General features: G+C 39.7%; 1 protein-coding gene across 1 annotated transcript in view; it reads right to left on the bottom strand.

Moving 5' to 3' along the window:
* Nucleotides 1–15,000, bottom strand: part of tbl1x (transducin beta like 1 X-linked) — a 29,431-nt gene extending 14,431 nt beyond the window's left edge. Inside the window, exon 1 of the mRNA XM_012873255.3 lies at nucleotides 14,656–15,000. The gene's annotated coding sequence lies outside the window, so the exon portion shown is untranslated. The remainder of the gene's footprint in view (nucleotides 1–14,655) is intronic.
* Nucleotides 15,001–15,684: the final 684 nt, after the last annotated feature.

Raw genomic sequence — 15,684 nt, 5'->3', positions numbered from 1 at the left:
CTTATAATAAAGAGGAGTGCATTTCCAAACCAATCTCTGCAATGTATGGACTACAACAGCAAACTAAAGGCTGTTTAACCTAAGAAACTATGACCTTAAGTGACTGTTGGGTAAAACTGGACAGACGAGTCACACAAAAATGAGACGAGCTCTAAACTACACCTGTAGGTTAAAGGCTGGGGCGTTACAACAGGTGCAGGTCATTTCACCCTTTTGCCATTTTTATTTTTAGTTATTTCTGCCTGTTTTTGTTCAGGTAAGAATGGAAATTGTGTGTTGTTGGAACTTTTTACCAATAAGGTGTGGATTAATGCCTGCTTTTTTTTTTGGGGGGGGGGGGGGGGCACATTAATAAACAAGTACATTAAACTTAAAGTGCGATTTAGACAAGGGGTGACCAACATTGTGCCCGCACAAAATAGTCGCCGAGGACCCCATGTGACGCCCACAAGCCTGTTCTAACAACAGCACAACCTGCCAGTGAGCTGCATCCAAAGCTCACCTTTATTCTGTTACTCTATTCGCATTTGCATCTATATAGATTTGATGACAATATCTACAACAAAGCTTGAGAAATATGTTTATTTTACTTAAAGTTAAGATAAACTGACTTCTAGTTCAAAGGTCAGTACTGGTTGGCCTTTGTCTGATAACACCAATAAAGTAGCTCTCAGTTTCAAAAATGTTGGTTAGACTATTTTGCAGTTATATTTGAGTTTAATTTATAAAAGATTACTCAATTAGAAAAAAATTATATAGATGTGCAATGGTTTTAGTACACAGGTAGTAAAAATAGACGTAAAAGGGATGAAACGGCAATGTGTTGGTACGAATTGACTAAGTGGTCCTTAGCAAATGGCTGAATTGGAGGTGGATGAGGACAAAGAAACATGTCAATTGAAAACAATTACTGTGGCAGTCAGGGGATGACTGCTGTTATAACTGTGTACTTGAATACTGAAGCATTAGGTGCATTAAATAAATAAAAATGTTAAACATCTGATGAGGTGATCAGGGCAAATGCTGGTCTAAAAACATGCATTTGCCTTCAGGAAACTCGTAGAAAAGAATGAAAAGCAAACCGGTACAGAAATATGCCTTTATAATCAAATATAAATACACACTGAAGACAATTGAATATTCAGAGCTGAAATCCACCAGCCCAACACCGTTTAAAAACACTTTCCACAGCCATGAAGCTGGGTTTATCAGAGAAAGTTCTTATCTTTTACATAAAACCAAATGAAATTCCTTCTGCTTACAAACATTTGGCCGCAGAAATCACACAAGCAAGGAGAACTAAGCAAGCCGTCGTGTCCTACGCATGCAGTTTTGAGTACAATGATGTAAAAGAAAGAAAAAAAAAGGGAAGGAAAAAAAAAAAAGCCCTGCATACCACAGACCTCATTTTCTCCTGAACGGTCACCTCCTGACAGATGTGCAAACAAGACCTGGAAACAGCAGCCATTTTCTCTTGAACTGCTCTGCTGAGTAAAACCCGCCTTTCAAGCCTCTGGTTGGGCTGCAGTCTTGAGGGGGAGGGAGGGAAGTGTGTGTGAGAGCCAGAAAGAGTGAGGGAGTGTGGGGGAGGGGGAATCAAGAGGTGTGTGTTTGTTTGTGTGTGTGGTGGAGGGAATGGGGGGCGTATGAGGGGGATCTGGGTGATAAATAATGATTTCCACACAGGTAATCACAACACCCGGTTGTGTATTGTCCTGCGTCTTTGTTGTGCGAGGTGGTAAGTGACAGTCAATGTAGGTCAGCAGGCGGTGGGGGGATGGGAAGCCCTTTTCAGTTGCGAGGGGAAACACTTCTCCTACGGCTCCTTTGGGTGGCAACACTTGGTGTTTACCAGCAGCAGCAAGCTGCGCCCCAGAGATACAGTAGTCTGCAGGTTTCCACTCCAACCTAAAGCTCCACCCACACACACACATCAATCTCCTTTCAGACTACAATAACTCACACGTGAAATTACCCCCCGTTTTTAGTTAATCGGCTGAAATGAAAACCCGGCGAGTGAATGGTATCAAACTGGGCCTGGCAGGACCAGTCTATTAGCTCCAGCAGCAGCTAACAAAAAGCAATATATGTAGAGAGATCTTGTGGTTAAGACAGCCCTGCATTAACTCAAGCAAAAAAAATAAAAATTGTATTTTACGTTCCTGATATCATGAAATAACAACGATCAAGTTGCCTTACGATTCGGCACTGTGACACAAGGCAGGCGTGGAGGCGCAGCTAGCGTAGTTACCAGTCACGTAAAGCTGCAACTTCTCCAACATCAATCATTTGTCTTCAGTGGAAATTATCCTTTAAATTACGTCAAATGATTACCTCTTAGCACTTTTGTGATAATTTTATGACAATTTGTCAAATATCTCAAGTCTCATTGTGTAATTTAGTTTAACAGTGTATTAATACCGAAAATCTTGGTCTATGTTATTGCGTCTATACCTGGGTGCATTGATTCTTACGAGAAATAAGAGATTATGATCATTTTCGGTCGTCAAAGCAGAAACCAAACATCTGCCTGACAAGTAAGAATTGGTGCATGGTTAGTACAAAATGCCCCATTGCAGGTGACATAATTTTGTATCTAAAACAAAAAGGCTGCATGAAAGGAAACTAAAGTAAGTAAACTAAGTTATGAAATGGTGACAGAATGGATTGACCAGTATCTGGAAAAAGGCTTATACAATATCTAAGAGATTAGGATAATCTCTTAGATAAGATATTTTTAATACATTATTGATTTTTTTCCCCCCATAGTTGTCCAGACCTGGAGGAGGATAAAAAGCAAATTCCATACTCTTCCAGACCTGAATGCAAACATGGAGAGCAGACATTTCCTCACAGGAGCATCTTAGTTCCTGCTGGTTAGCTGCAAACTTTGTCTTCAGAGAAATAGCCGCTTGACAGATCGTGTGCAAACATGACACCAAAACGTCAAACCTCTGATATTTCCACCCTGCCAGAAATACCCCTTCACAAAAGAGAGTCTCTTTGGTTTTCTCACTTCCTGCAACAGCCATCTTACATGCAACTTTAATAGAAAATAAGCGAATCACAACAATCCCCACCAAGACAAACTATTAGAGACTGAATGACCAGAGATTTCTTTAAATTAATTTACAACTACCTCGTGCAGGTTTTCCATTTAGTAAAATTGCACCACAAAAGGTAACGCCAGCAAGTAATTTATCTCAGACTCGGAACGGTGACAAGTTTCAAACTTCAAACCTCTCATGTTCTCATGCTGAACTCATTGACCTCACATGAAAACTGTTGACTCCCACTTGGCTATTGTTGCTAAGCCTAGAAACTAAAGTCCAGCAGCAGTCACCTACTCCTCAAACATAGAAACTCTTTCATTTTACTCTTACTCATGTGAACTTTTTCATTAATATAGCAGTCTGTAGTTTATACCAATGCCGCTACAGACAATACCCACATATTTTACTCACTTAACGATCTTCTCATTTTGTCAGAACACAACTAAAAACATGTAATCATTCTATTAGCTTTTCCTTCCACTTATGTGCCACTTTATTTATCGCACCAGACTATTTTTTTTATTTTATCTTTTTACAAATAAAAACCAGGAAAGTGTACTATGCAATACATAACCTCTAAACATGGCACAACTGCAAGTCTAACAAGACTAGTCGCTCCACCTAAACTATGGAAAAAAAAAAACATGTGGAAGAAGGTGCTTGGCTAAGAGGAGACCTAAAATCTGGTCCACAAACAACGCTTTGTGTGGTTGGAAAATTACTAAATTACCATAGTGGCAGCATCTTGCTGTGGGGAAGCTGGTAGGGTCCTCAAAATAATTGCTATTTCAATTTAATCGGTGCTAAAAACGATTATTCTCTGTTTACACAAACAGTGAAGTGACAATTATTTTATATTTTTCTAAACAAGGGATACATTACTTACTACTTATTGGTTTTACCCTAATAAAAAAAAAAGGTAGTACTTTAATATTGTGTTTTTTAGTGACTTAAAAAAATACTGCCACAAATTTAAAAAAATGGTAGTGAGTATTTCTCCTGGTATCAGTATTATGTTTGACATTTTAGCATCATGACAACCCTGGAAGCTGGTCAAAGTTGATGAGAAGAACACAATGAAAGAGTCCTGAAGGAAAACCTGTTAGAAGATGCAGAGGCAGGAGGATAGAGAGCTACAATGGAATTATTTAGATCAATGCATGGTAATGTCCTAGAATGGCCTAGTCCAAGTACAGACCTAAACCCAACTCAGACTCTCTGGCATCATTTGTTTTTCACTTGAACAGCAAAGATACAGAAAACTTCCACATTCAAATTAATTCATAAAGTCAAATATTTCAAATATCTGCAAGAAGTTTTGGATTCAAACCCAAGATTTGACACTCGTATAAAGAGAATTACAAAAACTATCAGGACTAAATTGAATTGTTATGACCTAATACGATTCTGTCTATCAATAAATGTTGCTAAACTATGTTTTTATGCTATGATTGTATCCCATTTCTCATACTGTATCACTCTACAGACCCAGGCTAACCAGTCAGCAATGAAAAGTGTAGTCTCTTTTTATAAACAAGCTTTGAAAGTGTTGGACTCTATGATGGTACGTTTTGAGAATTTTAAAAAAAATATTCTTTCTTAAAATAGTTTTTAAATGTATTCATAACTTTGCTCCTGAAACTGTATGCAACATGATACAAACACACAGCACCCGAGGTGGCACTACCAGAGCTGCTGCCAGTGGTGACTGCAGAACCACATTTGCACAGAGCTCATTCACAGTAAAACGACCTCAGATGTGGAACACCATACTCGCCCAATTAAAAACCCTCACAGACCTAAAACAGTTCAACAAAGTAAAACAATGCCTCAAATCTACTAAAACCCGTCAACATTAGAGCCAGTTTTATATATAGTCTGTATTACATGCTCTGTATGTTTTTCATGTTTGTATCTTACTGCTTGTATCCATTTCGTCTTAGGGAACTGGTCTGCAAATTAGCTAGATGACCAATGAAAACGCCATCGGTTGCACTTCAAAATTGTAACAATGTTTTTACTGGTTGTGTCCCTATCAGATAAAACTTATTAAATTCTAATAATAAAATGAACGTTCGCACAAACCCAACACCCAACGTAAGTGAAAGTAAATGCAGGAACACCTTTCACTCAGCTAACACAACTCTGTTACATAAAACCACGGAAAGATACTTTGGCGTTTGCGGTCGTAACATGACAAAATGCCAAAAAATAAATAAAAAAGAATAAAGCTCAATTCTTTTGCAAGACACTGTACACGGGGCACAGCAATTAGAACTATCAATCTATCTAACTCACTACTAATTAATTAACTGCTGGGTGGCTCCTGTTTCATGTATTATTTAAACTGCCCTTCCTGGAGGCCTCTTTCTACCTGTGGGTAAAGCAACATGCCAGTATGAAAGTAAAAAAAAAAAAAAAAAAACTCTTGTTTTAGGTCTCAACATTAGACGACCTTATAAACAGAGATCACAAAAAAAAAACTGTGTGCATGACACGGTGTAGAGGGCACAATTGCCATTCTAGCAGAAAGCCGTGAACCCCTTTGTCTGTTTTGAAATATCTATTGCACCTAGAAAAATAACAAGACGGCAGAATCAGAATTAAAGATACGGCGACCTGCAAGGAGCGGATCTAAAAAGGGTGAAACGCCAAGTGTCGTGGCGCATTGCGATCGAGCCAGTTATTGTGTCAACACTTTGTCAGACCACGCGTCTCAGTCTGGTTTCTCCAAATAACGGCTGGTTTTTAGGTCAGGGGCGGCCCAAAAATCTCAGCCCTTCTCGATGCTTCATAACACGGCAGAAAGCCGCTCTGCGTGTCATTCGTGGCTTCAGGCTTAAGCTGAACTATTGCCTAGATCACATTTTAGTCTAAAAAAACATGTGCTTGCTCTCATAACAATTTAATAATAATAACTAACAGTGATCTTTAGGTGAGAGGAGGAGTATTTGAAGACCAAACGCATATTTCTTTTGGGGAAATCAAAAAGGTGTATTTCTACATTTACTTAGCAGGAGGAAAAAAACAAATGCAGCGTTTTTTTTTTTTCAGCAAGGCCCCTTTTCTCCTTTGATAATGAGATGGGAATTGTACAAATAAGCTGTACACACAGTCAGACCAGTGTGGGCAATGCAACGGTTGCTATGGTGAGCAGAGGATCTTGCTTTTCCATCAACAGCTGCTCATGCCACCTTAAATACCCCGCACTCGTCTCCTGGCGCTTTCTCTCCATCTGACATCAGGGTCAAACAAACAAGGCAGACAAGAGCGATGAAACACCGATCCTTATTCTGAGTCACCCCTTTAGCCGCGTCTTCAGCTAGCATTTCCACAGAGCCGCACAAATACCACACGCAATGCATCCAATGTGCACGCGTGTTAACTTGACTTTTGTTGTTTTCCAGCCAAAAGGAGGGTATTCATGTGCATATTGTTAAACAACTATTGTATTTTGAGCTGCATGTATTCTTTAGACCGTGTCTACAGAAAGATGCATTTAAAGCCATAGTTCAGAATAATAAAAAAAAAAAAAAAATACAGTTGCCTTGGTAATTTCTTTTAAAAGGAAAACAAAAAAAGAATTGTGCAGCTGTAACAATGAAACTTTCACTTCCAGGGTCAACATTTTATTCATTTATTTTCAGAGCAGGGTGTTCTATATCCATCTATCTATTTACTGATTGGCTGAGACACACTACAGGCAGCAAATTTCAAACACTAAGACCATTTTGCTTCAAAATGGTAAAATGACATGAAGGCGCTACATTTGCCCCGCTCAATGATAAAGGCAAATATTGCAAAACAATCTAGACTGTGTGAAATATGACATCCGGCTACAAAATATTAGGGATATGAGAGAGAGCGATAATAATAATAATATGGCCGTAGTTTGATAACGTGTGGCAATGCGACAATTACGGTGTAGCCGTAAGCTTCTCAGTTACGCAACATCAGAACAGAGTATAAAGATAAACCTGCCCAGGGTTTGTATTTCAGACACGTTTCAAACCACCATCTCATCCCATTGCTTATAAATATTTTGTGTAGGGCACAGGATCACCTCTACAGTCCATATCAAATAAACAGAGAATAAAAAGTATGTGTAGTAATGTACATTATTTCACAAACAACAACAAAAAATCATCCATCTGAGCCTTTTATTATTGATGCCATTGTGTTTACCTGTGATGGACTGCAGGATTTCTTTGCAGAAAAGAAAAGGAGACCGATTCAAATGTATCCTTATATGTTAAGTGTTGGTGAACTACAAACCAAATGGGTTTTCATTAAAATGCGGGAAAGTTTTGTTGCCTGCTTAACAGAAAACTAACAAACAGCGTGTTCTTTGATGCATTCAGCTTTGGGTTTAGTACAACAAAATCAGATAAAAGGGAAATATGCCTCAATGGCTAAACTGGGATACTCTAATTTTTATGAAATGTAATACAACACCCTCTACCCATGAACCTGAAGCAGATTTTTCTTTTATTATTATCAGTATATTTAAATGTTAAACAAAAATGTTAAAGAACCGGTTTAGAAATGCACCAACCCTGACAAATGACCCATCGGAACTTTGAAAATCCAAGATTTTGCCACCAGTTGCCAAGTGTTACAAAGCTGCGCTGAAAAGGACTTTCTTCAGTGTACACACAGTTATCAAGGGAAGAAACCCAATATTAAACCCAATATTAGCTACTTTTGAGGTTCAAAATTAAGTCAGAGGAAGGAAAGAAATATCTAAAACCTAGGGGAAACAGCATTTTTCAGGATATCACAGCATTTCTGCAGATTAATGAGATTGCGAGAAAGCGAGAGAGAGCAAAACTTCAGCAGATATCTGGAAGGCTGAATGAAGTAAAACAAAAGGGGGATGTTTTATAATTTTGATCATAGAAGTTCTGTCATGGGACATGCTGGTTGTAGAAATGGCAAATGGCCTGTACTTATATAGCGCTTCATCCATTCACTCACATTCACATGGCAACAGTGGTAAGCTGCAGTGTAGCCACAGCTGCCCTGGGGAAGACTGAAAGAGGTGGGGCTTCTACACAATTGCCACCACCAGGCCCTCTGACTACACACAGCAGGCAAGGTGCTTTGTGTCTTGTCCAAGGGCACAATTACGGAGACGGTAGGAGGCTGCGTTCAGCCAGCAACCGACCGTTTACAGGACAAACTCCTAGTTCTTGCACCACCGTCCCCACCCAAATGTTTTAAAACATTAATAAAACAGTCTTACAGTGACTGCTCTGCAACAGTGGCATGACATTGCCTCTGCTACCAAAACAAATTATTAATGACATCCCATGGGTAAAGAGGCGAAAAACATATTTAATACTGTTTATGTATCGTTTTAAATGAATCAGATCAAAACAGTCTCAGCAAGTCAGAGCTTCACAAAAACCGGATATCGCAATCAGCCACCAAACTCTTAGTCATAAAAAGGTTCACCTACACGACTTGCGTGAGAGTCCCAACTGAATAATGTACTGTGTTTACAGGCAATATCCACTTCCAGCGCTAAAAAGGAGTTTTGTCTGCATATTGACCCAGAAAAGAAAGAGGAATTGCAACACCACCGGTAACAAAGGCAATTAAATATTTTCTACTAATGTCACCTGGTGACCTAAAAGCTACCCACACCCTGTTAAACATGTTTAAAGCTGTTGCAAACAGCCACTCTTCAAGGTGGCGAGAACAGGCCCCAACACGGGGCGAGACGTGATAATGATTTACCTGTGAACAACCGTATGCAGCTTTTTAGTCAGAGCTGTAAAATAGAAACCCCTTAAATACAGCTCTCTATACATAACTAAGCCTCAGTAAGTTCAGCTGTCAATTTGATGTTTACACGTGATATCTTCTACATGGACTTATCTGCACACAGACAGGTGGCATCTGTTCAAGCAATGCTCTGTAGCCTACAGTAACCTTGTTTAGGCTAACATAGCAACAGCTCATGAGCAAAACTGGAAATTTCTAGTGCCAACAAGTTCCCTTGAAGGAAGAATGTGCAACAGTTTTGTCAGTGTCATTCAAATATTTCTCCTCTTTAAACAAAGGACTAACAAATTGAGTCAAGATGATTTCCATTGGACTATACAAAATGTTTTATTCATGGTGCTAATTAAACTAAAAATCACCCTGTAATTTCCTATCAGACTTAATTCAGTCTCGTTTGTACCATCGGAAACTTGTCAATACAAACAGCAGAGCATTTACTTTTAGCCGTATTGCTTTGAAATGGTGCCATTAAGGAAGTCCCCACAATTTTTCACTGAAGTTATTAGGTTGTTCATCTCATGGCAATCTCACACTGCTCAGCAAGATATGGTTTTGTACCGTTAACATCAAGATGTTCAGTCAAAATGCATCTTAGTTCCTCACTCGCTCTTCATTGGAACACAAATATAACCATTTAATTCAATTCAAAAATACCTAATTACTCCTGAAGGCCAATTAGATCTTGCAGTTGCTCTCACTATCTAAGGCTACGTTCAGACTGCAGGTCCAGATGCTCAATTCCGATTTTATTGCGTTGTCGTTCATACTACCAATTAAATGCAACCACTGTCAGACTTCTATCTGAATGCTTCAAGACCCCAAAGCGACCCTCGTGCGCAGATAACAGGAGACGACGTCACACTCCTGTGGTTTAAAGCCCCGTTTAATGACGTGCTCAGAAAGGGAAGGGTGACCGGAGGTTTTTGCTGTTGTATAGATGCTACACCTGCACCGTCAGTCGGTTGACTGAAAGTAGGCTCCTGCACTACTTTTCTGTGTAAAGAGAGATAAGTTAAGCTGTATGGAAACAACTTTACAAAGTAAATTAGCACCGCTAATCCTTCTCATTTGGGTTAACGCTAAGGTAACAGGAATTTATTCTCTGCTTTTTCCTGAGTTCATGTGTCAGAATTTATAAATCAGTCAATGTAAAAAGTCCTTTAGCAGTAGTAGGAAAATTGGAAAATCTCTTTAAAAACAGAATGAATTTGATCATGTACAAGGTTTTTAATGTAATTATCTCAATAGTGTGGTACATCTTATTTAGGGTTATACTAAGATAATCTCATATGGACCCATTGCCAGTAGGGCTGGGCAATAAATTTATTTCAATTCATATCGCAATAGACACCTGATCGATATCAATAGAAAATACGTCCAATAAAATGTTCAATAACTCCACTGAACTCGATCCAGAACCACATGGTGTTCTGGAGGATTTAGGCAGAGGAAAGGAAATTTAGCCTCTCAACCTCTCACAGCCAAACTAAGCATGGTTGATAGTAGGGCTGACCAATTTTAATGGTTAAAAGGTTACATTTTAATAGCGTTAGGGTTACAGTTTACATTCGAGGTTTTTTCCCCTGGTCCTTGTTTCAAATAGGTAACCAAAACACTACTCAGTAATTATCGATATCCACTGACATGAAAGGCTTATACTGTGATACATTTTTCAGCCATATCGCACAGCCTTAATTGCCAGTACAGTCTTTAGCAGCAGGTTTTCCACTTTTTTTAAGAGAAACACAAGGTATACTAAGATGGCAGAATGCACAGCAGGATGTACAAAGATTAGAAATCACTAAGAGAACATAAAACAGTAACTAAAGTGGTTTCTCCATCTGGCATAATATACGTTCTTTCACAACTTCCTGAACAGTTAGCACGAGCCTTATCAGTCACTGCGCACCTCTTTTCCTTTCTGAAGATCTATTTTTAAACACTTGGGCTTCCATGACTGCAGTCTTGATCCATGTTAAAATACTGCATATCAAACATATGAAAAACTATATATATATAAAAAAAAAAAAAAGGCACAAATGAGCCAAACATGCTAAACACTTAAAACAGCTACATAATACATTTTAAGGGCACATGGACCCATTTTAATTCAAATAACTACAAAGAAAGCACAACACCCAACATAAACTGTGCCAAAATAAGCCTAAAATTTGACAAGGTACATAAATACAGCCCTCAATAAGCCAATACGGCTGTGGGAGTAATCTTAGAGTAACCACTGGTGCACCAGCTTGGCTGGTAGCCCATGAACATTGCATGTCTCTGTGGGGGTAGAGAATGCCTTACCTTCCCCCACAGCCTATCATAAATAAATACTGCTACAGAAATATTTGGATAGCTCCAAACAGAGAAGTGTTGCACCACAAGACTGACAAAGCTCTTCTCGGGGACTTCCTTGCCCTACTTTTTTTTGCAGAGGATGCCTTTCTGCTTTAAACTTAACCCGCCCCAGAGGCTTTAGCTCTGTTTCCTTACACTGAATAGAATTCAATGTTGCTTTTCAAAATAGATTCAAGGCACGACAAGGAAGACCAGGCGAAATAGTTTTTTTTGGTTCTTTATTTGACTCAAATCAAAGACAGCGTCCTTATGGCTTTACACCCATGGAACAAAACAACCAGAAGACTAGCTACTTTCAGAATAATATAGAAGAAAAGGTAAAACTACCTATAACGCCTCACATCCTACAGCTTCTTTGACAATAGATGAAAGACCCACTAGCAGATATATTATAGGCTGTTTGACTTGAACAGATGAAGGTACTATCAGCATAACACCTGGGTCAAATGACTCAGGAGTAGCAAAAGCATTCATCAAGCTCCCACTCCCTCTTAGAGCAACTGAAACATGACCCCTAGACAGACATCTCAGTCATACCAACCACGAATTTCATCTGCTTCCATTCAAGCAGGCGGTGAATACAATTAAGAAGCAATAAGTGTGAAAAGGCTGACGTTGGGTGGGTGCCGTTTTTTTTGGGTATTCCCAGGCAATTTCGGCAGCCTACACTTGAAAACAAAAAACAAGACGGACATTTCACGTTACGACTAGATTTAAGCATTTTACCATAACCATGTTTACACACACACACACACACAAAAAAAGGGGGGTGGGGTTGTTTACTGAGAGCTCTGTTCACATAACCAAAACTCAGTTGTAAACAGGAACTGATCACCATGTTAACCTCTTTAACTTTGGGCCAATTTAGCGCTTTAAATTGACACTTTCTTTCAACATACATTAATTTCATTGGTAACTGTTGCAAGTCAGTCTATTTTGCTTTGTCGTTAAGCATTTTGAGCGATTACGGAAATAAATTATTTAAAAAAAAATGACAGCCTCAAGTATAAAGTTAATTGTACATTATCACATGAATACTTAAAAGAAGCCCCATTTTCTTACAGTACCGAGAAAGGTTCAGTGACAGACTGCCTCTTTCCCTTTCAACCCTGCGCCTGGTGCAACTATAACATTTTAAAACATGATAAATGTAATATTGTTCTGCTTGTTATTACTTGTGGGAAATTTAAGACGATGCAATTAGTGAAATTTGGGAACCTTATGTTGGATAGCAAATTCCTGCACATGAGCTGAATGTTTACTAAATAACTGAGGGACAATCTGAGCCACTCTCCCGTTACGGTCCACAACCATTAAGGAAGAGGCATTAGGGGGGAAAAAAATAAATACTTAAAAGAAAAAGGCATATTACTTCAACCCATGCTCTCTCAATAACAGGATAACGGACACTAACGGGATTAGTGGAAGTTTGCATATTCCTGCGTTGCATAATATTCTACATTTTCTGTGTGCCCTTTATAAAGAAACGTGACCAAAAAGCTGATGTAAGCTGCTTTATTATTCGGGCTATCGGCTATTGTCAAGTCCAAGTAGATGCATCTGCAACATGGGAAGGTGTAACCTAAGTAAAGAGAAACCCGTGACTGGATGAGCATGTCACAATGGGCGTAACTTTACCTTATAGACGTACCTTTTGTTCAAAGCCTGACTGCATGACTATCTACTACTACAAGCATTAGTGCCACGTGTGTCACCGTGGCTGCATTCCAGTTCGAGGCGAATTTGCGACAACGGTCCGCGAGGGATTCAGCCAGCTCACTGGCGCACGTAGCAACATGTAGGGGGAGGGGAGATGTGGCAGTACCCTGCGTTTCATTGGGTTACTAAAAAAAACTCTGGTCACTCTGGCTATGTTCACACTGCAGGTAAATGCGACCCAAATGCAATCTTTTTGCCCATATGTGACGTTTTCATGGCAGTGTGAACGGCCCAATTCCGATCTCTTCACCGAAAACAAAAACAACAAAAATTCAGCTTTGTGCCACTTCCATATGTGGTACTAATTTAGATATGTATCGGATATTTTTAAAAGCGTCCACAGTCTGAACTGTTATGTCGCATCTCATCCACCTTTTACGTCACAGTCCTGGATCACATAGTGGTAGGAGTTAGCGCTCCACAAAAACACCACTGTCAATAGCAGTGCTGCTTTCCTCTTAAACTTCTTCTTGCTATGATGTGGTCTTAATATTGTCGGCTCCCATTGCTCAACAGCTTTCTAATAATAATAATAATAATAATAATAATAATAATAATAATAATAATAATAATGATGATGCTGCCCGGTATCTGAGTTTTTTTTGTTTGTTTTTTTTACTTTTTTGACCACTTCTAAAAACAATTACATTCACCATTACTTCACCGTGACGTCTCCTATTATCTGAGCTTGCGGTTCGCTTTGCGGCCTTGAACCGTCCAGACAGCAGTAGGATGGCCGTCATATTTAATATTATGAGCGGCCACCCCCCAAAAAAGAAAAAAAATTATTAAATAAGAAAATAATTGGAATTGAGCATCAACACTTGCAGTGTGAACGTAGCCTCTGATTGGTTCCCTGGCACCTGGCTGGAATCGTGTCAAGGAAAAATTTAGGTTTTGTTTGTTTTTTAAACCAGAACTTTTTAAAACATTTGTAAACCTGAACACTAATTACAAGGCCATCCTTAGCGAAGTCACAATTGGTGTGTATAAAATGACTGGAATTTAATGTTAGGGGTCACTGACCTGAAGCAATCAGACACAAGGTGTTTGAACGTCTTAATGAACACTTTTACCCTCAGAGGCCAGGTCAGACATGTTAGAGTGCATTTTCTTCACATACTGTCTCTCTTCCAGGTATCCTGTTTATCAGGGTTTATCATTTAGATTTTCCAGCAGTTATACAGTAACACACAAAAAAAAAAACTGTCCCTTGGAGCTGGTGGCAGTCTCTTGTACAGTTGAAAGTCTTCCCCTCCCCCACACATGCGCTTCCTAACTCTGAATGCCCAAAATATTATTACATCACTGACATATAAGCTTTAATAAAACAACCGAGAGAGTGTACATTCGTACCAGGGGGGGTTTTCATTAGAATGGAGAGGAAAACGCAGTTATTTAGTCTCAAATTATTAGGTAACCTTTAACCCTTTAAAAGTCACTGTAAATAAGCATGGTAACACACGAGCAAGGCAGCAAACAGAACGCGTTAAGAGCCAAATAAAGTGGCTCGTTTCGGACAAGCGACAATAATTGAAAGACGCAAACGGGAATTTCACAACACACGTGTGGGGGTGAGTAAAGGGTGCGAAACACCGGCAAGCTCCCGCTTAAACGCCATAATGACAATAATCTGTTTCCAAGAGTCCCCATAATAAAAATGAAATAAAATAAATAAAAAGCTGGATGCAGAAAGAAGCGCGCGGGCAGCGCATCCGGAGCCTTTACCCACCTTTTAACTGTGAGAGTGAACTCGTGGTGTCCGCCGCCGCCACCTCTCTCTTCCTCTTCCACAGGGAGAACCTCCAACAACTTCAGTGAGCAAGCAAACACTTTCCTCCCATTTCGCCTGCCCGCGTTTTACGGCGCGTTTCAAAAAAAGTCGGGCCGGTTCGGCAGAGAGAGAGAGAGATAGAGGAGGGGTTCGGGGGTCGGTGCGGGGAGCTTTCTTTCGTCTGGCGCTAAAAGTTGGAACGAGCCCGGGTTTGAGGGGCGGCCGTGGCTGCAGGCTGGCTGCTCTCCGCTGGAGTTTCAGCGCTCACTGAGAGAGACGCACGAGCGCAGACACAGTGAGCAGCGAGCAGGAGAGACGTAGACGCCGGGGAGGAAGAGGAGGAGGAGGAGGAGGAGGGGGGGAGGGCTGCCTGACCTTAAACCTGAATACCCAAAACACCTTTAAGCGTGCAAAATCAGTTAATGTCATGCCTAAGGTGAAACGCAGTTTTAAGGTGTAACCTAGGCGAGTAACCTACATTTGAACACGGGTTTACATTCGAGCCCTGATCACATTTATTTTAAATCAAATTGAGCTTTTCAATCAAATATCTTCGTATTATCATCATAATCATTATATATATATATATATATATATATATATATATATATATATATATATATATATATATATATATATATATATATATATATAGACATGTTTTCTTCTTTTTTTGGTTTAGGCACAATTACAGTAGTGCAAGTTGTCTTTCTGGGCCTGCTTTCAGCCACTTCCCCTCCCCCACTCCCCGGCTGTTTTTCGCCTGCCTGGTCAACCAGCGCTTGATTAATTCTCCTTTCGCCTTGCTCAGTCATTCAGATTTGGAAAGTAAATAACAAGTTGACATCAGTGTGACACATTCCTTCGGTTACCGTAAACACCGCGGCAGCTGCGCAACGCACATTTTTGTGCTACTGCCACCTTATCCACGTATCACGCTTTTATTTGAACAACCTAAGCCGAAGCCACTTAAGTTCGAGCACATTA

This window comes from Fundulus heteroclitus, chromosome 7 (genome assembly GCF_011125445.2).
Source record: "Fundulus heteroclitus isolate FHET01 chromosome 7, MU-UCD_Fhet_4.1, whole genome shotgun sequence".
NCBI classification, from domain to species: domain Eukaryota; kingdom Metazoa; phylum Chordata; class Actinopteri; order Cyprinodontiformes; family Fundulidae; genus Fundulus; species Fundulus heteroclitus.
This window is presented reverse-complemented; position numbering and strand designations above follow the sequence as displayed.